Source organism: Salvelinus sp. IW2-2015, unplaced genomic scaffold, assembly GCF_002910315.2.
Source record: "Salvelinus sp. IW2-2015 unplaced genomic scaffold, ASM291031v2 Un_scaffold2145, whole genome shotgun sequence".
In the NCBI taxonomy this organism is placed as follows: domain Eukaryota; kingdom Metazoa; phylum Chordata; class Actinopteri; order Salmoniformes; family Salmonidae; genus Salvelinus; species Salvelinus sp. IW2-2015.
The window spans coordinates 72,060-75,800 of NW_019943477.1; the positions used below are offsets into that span (position 1 = coordinate 72,060).

Sequence of the window (3,741 nt, forward strand, 5' to 3'; positions counted from 1 at the left end):
GCATGTTGCGTTTATATTTTTGTTCAGTGTAGTTTGGATTTGCTTGTACACATACAGAACACACCAGAAAGTGAATAATATTTGTAAATGTATTTATTGCCCAGTGTTTCCAGGTGCTAAGGGATGATTATGCTAGACTGAGATAAGGAATATTCATTAGGTTATTACACATTAAACAGACAGGGAATATTCATTAGGTTATTACACATTAAACAGATAAGGAATAATAATTTGGTTATTACACATTAAACAGATAAGGAATATGCATTATGTTATTACACATTAAAGATAAGGGATATTCATTAGGTTATTACACATAACAGAAGGAATCATTTCATTATTATATACACTATTAAAAGATAGGATATTCTTATGTTATTACACATTAACAGATAAGGATATTCATTAGGTTATTACACATTAAACAGATAAGGAATATTCATTAGATATTACACATTAAATAGATAAAGAATATTCATTAGTTATTGCACATTAAACAGATAAGGAATATTCATTCGTTTATTATCATTTAAACAGATTAGGGAATATTCATTAGGTTATTACACATTAAACAGATAAGGGATATTCATTAGGTTATTACACATTAAACAGATAAGGAATATTCATTAGGTTATTACACATTAAACAGACATGGAATATGCATTAGGTTATTAAACAATAGACTGACTGTATACCTGACCCTTAAAACCACACAGTATTACAACCCAACCTGACCCTTAAAACCACACAGTATTAAAACATTAAACAGATGTAGCCTTTCCTATGACTACCCACTAAGAGGATAACCCTATGCTGGAGCCTTTCCTATGACTACCCACTAAGAGGATAACCCTATGGTGCTGGAGCCTTTCGAACAGGCTGAACTTAAGGTGAGCACAATGTGACGGTCCGGGGCAGAATCTCAATGGCATTTTTTGGATTCCTTGTGTCTTCTCTTCCCGCTTCCTTCTCATCCAATGGGTTTTTGAGGTGGCAAGAGAGAGGATGCGAGGGAATCAGAGAAATGCAATTGAGTTTCTGCCAATATTGACCCAGACGTTTCTCTTATCGGCCACTACATGGGCGTTGGTGACGAGATGGGGACTTCCCGACCGGAGAACGGGTGCCTGTCAGTGTCATGGTAGAGCTTTGTGAAAACAGAACACAACTTTATTGTCCATTGATTAGAACGGAAATGTATCTTCTGGCTTTCCCGACACCCCCAGATCCACAGGCACAGAGTCAGCAGCAGCATCCCAGCCTGGTCCCAGATCTGTAGTTTCCTTCTATAGCCTGGTCCCAGATCTGTAGTCTCCTTCTATAGCCTGGTCCCAGATCTGTTGTCTCCTCCTATAGCCTGGTGCCAGATCTGTAGTTTCCTTCTATAGCCTGGTCCCAGATCCACAGGCACAGGGTCAGCAGCAGCATCCCTAGATGGAAAACAACTGTTGGTCAGGTTTGACAATTAGCCTGGTCCCAGATCAGTAATCTCCTTCTATAGTCTGGTCCCAGATCAGTTGTCTTCTTCTATAGCCTGGTCCCAGATTAGTTGTCCCCATTTATAGCCTGGTCCCAGATCTGTTGTCTTCTTCTATAGCCTGGTACCAGATCTATTGTCTTCTTCTATAGCCTGGTCCCAGATCAGTGTCTCCTTTCTATCGCCTGGGTACCAATGCTATTGTCTCCATCTTTAGCCTGGTCCCAGATCAGTTGTCTCCTTCTATATCCTGGTCCCAGATCTGTTGTCTTCTTCTATAGCCTGTACCAGATCAATTGTCCTCCTTCTTAGCCTGGTCTCAGATCTGTAGTCTCCTTCTGTAGCCTGGTCCCAGATCTGTTGTTTCCTTCTATAGCCTGGTCCAGATCTGTTGTCTCCTCTATAGCCTGGTCCCAGATCTGTTGTCTCCTTCTATAGCCGGTCCCAGAATCTGTTGTCTCCTTCTATAGCCTGGTCCCAATCTGTTGTCTCGCTTCTATACCTGGTCCCAGATCTGTTGTCTCCTTCTATAGTCTGCCAGATCACGGCCTCAACCTGGTCTGCGGCGTGCCCCCATGCCGCGCCAGCACTCGGCCCGGTCCCAGATCTTGTCTCCTTCTATAGCCTGGTCCCAGATCTGTGTCTCCTTCTATAGCCTGGTCCCAGATCTGTTGTTTCCTTCAATAGCCTGGTCCCAGATCTGTTGTCTCCTTCTATAGCCTGTCCCAAAGATCAATTGTCTCCTTCTATAGCCTGGTCCCAGATCTGTAGTCTCTTCTATAGCCTGGTCCCAGATCTGTTGTCTCCTTCTATAGCCTGGTCCCAGATCTGTGTTTCCTTCTATAGCCTGGTCCCAGATCTGTAGTCTCCTTCTATAGCCTGTACCAGATCTATTGTCTCCATCTTTAGCCTGGTCCCAGATCAGTTGTCTCCTTCTATATTCCTGGTCCCAGATCTGTTGTCTTCTTCTATAGCCTTGTACCAGATCAATTGTCTCCTTCTATAGCCTGGTCTCAGATCTGTAGTCTCCTTCTGTAGCCTGGTCCCAGATCTGTTGTTTCCTTCTATAGCCTGGCCCAGATCTGTTGTCTCCTCCTATAGCCTGGTCCCAGATCTGTTGTCTCCTTCTATAGCCTGGTCCCAGATCTGTTGTCTCCTTCTATAGCCTGGTCCCAGATCTGTTGTTTCCTTCTATATCCTGGTCCCAGATCTGTTGCTCCTTCTATAGCCTGGTCCCAGATCAATTGTCTCCTTCTATAGCCTGGTCCCAGATCTGTAGTCTCCTTCTATAGCCGGGTCCCAGATCTGTTGTTTCCTCAATAGCCTGGTCCCAGATCTGTTGTCTCCTTCTATAGCCTGGTCCCAGATCTGTTGTTTCCTTCTATAGCCTTGTCCCAGATCTGTAGTCTCCTTCTATAGCCTGGTACCAGATCTATTGTCTCCATCTTTAGCCTGGTCCCAGATCAGTTGTCTCCTTCTATATCCTGGTCCCAGATCTGTTGTCTTCTTCTATAGCCTTGTACCAGATCAATTGTCTCCTTCTATAGCCTGGTCTCAGATCGTAGTCTCCTTCTGTAGCCTGGCCCAGATCTGTTGTTTCCTTCTATAGCCTGGTCCCAGATCTGTTGTTCTCCTCCTATAGCCTGGTCCCAGATCTGTTGTCTCTCTTCTATAGCCTGGTCCCAGATCTGTTGTCTCCTTCTATAGCCTGGTCCCAGATCTGTTGTCTCCTTCTATATCCTGGTCCCAGATCTGTTGTCTCCTTCTATAGCCTGGTCCCAGATCAATTGTCTCCTTCTATAGCCTGGTCCCAGATCTGTAGTCTCCTTCTATAGCCTGGTCCCAGATCTGTTGTTTCCTTCAATAGCCTGGTCCCAGATCTGTTGTCTCCTTCTATAGCCTGGTCCAGATCAATTGTCTCCTTCTATAGCCGGTCCCAGATCTGTAGTCTCCTTCTATAGCCTGGTCCCAGATCTGTTGTCTCCTTCTATAGCCTGGTCCCAGATCTGTTGTTTCCTTCTATAGCCTTGGTCCCAGATCTGTAGTCTCCTTCTATAGCCTGGTCCCAGATCTGTTGTTTCCTTCAATAGCCTGGTCCCAGATCTGTTGTCTCCTTCTATAGCCTGGTCCCAGATCTGTGGTCTCCTTCTATAGCCTGGTCCCAGATCTGTTGTCTCCTTTCTAGCCTGGTCCCAGATCTGTTGTCTCTTTTTATAGCCTGGTCCAGATCAGTTGTCTCCTTCTATAGCCTGGTCCCAGATCTG

The 3,741-nt window shown here is 44.6% G+C and overlaps 1 long non-coding RNA gene across 1 annotated transcript; it reads right to left on the reverse strand.

Annotated features, from left to right (window-relative positions):
- Positions 1–520: 520 nt before the first annotated feature.
- On the reverse strand, positions 521–1,706 carry LOC139025019 (uncharacterized). Its single transcript, XR_011476445.1, has 3 exons — positions 1,390–1,706; positions 731–1,293; positions 521–695 (listed from the first exon to the last, which is right to left on the reverse strand). It is a non-coding gene; the product is annotated as an uncharacterized lncRNA (long non-coding RNA).
- Between the last annotated feature and the right edge of the window lie 2,035 nt (positions 1,707–3,741).